Consider the following 426-nt stretch of genomic DNA (forward strand, 5'->3'; position numbering starts at 1 on the left):
ACACTCGAAATATGAATTTAATTCAAATAAGTTGCATATACAGCGGAAAGGCGGACGGGACTACACACGGAATACAGACAAAGAATACACAATCGATGTGCAACACACGAACATAACTCCACCATAAGAAGAAAAACCAACTCTAATTCAGCACAAAGTGAAGTATTTTCATATTAGTCCGCTACTAGAGCAAGGCCAGTTGGCTGGGAATAGGAACAGTTGCATATATATTACTATCTGTATCTGTTCCTGCGCTGCTGTCTGTTTATCTTCTTATCGGTCTCTCTCTGTGTAGAGTGCCGTTCGTAGCTCTTCTCATCTCTGCCTCTTTTTCTTATCTGTGCATGCATATATATACATTAATAGAAAACAAATGTATCTCTACATACATACACGCATATATATATATATACATATATATATATA

Source organism: Eimeria mitis, genomic scaffold, assembly GCF_000499745.2.
Source record: "Eimeria mitis Houghton genomic scaffold, Emh_scaff1092, whole genome shotgun sequence".
In the NCBI taxonomy this organism is placed as follows: Eukaryota; Apicomplexa; class Conoidasida; order Eucoccidiorida; family Eimeriidae; genus Eimeria; species Eimeria mitis.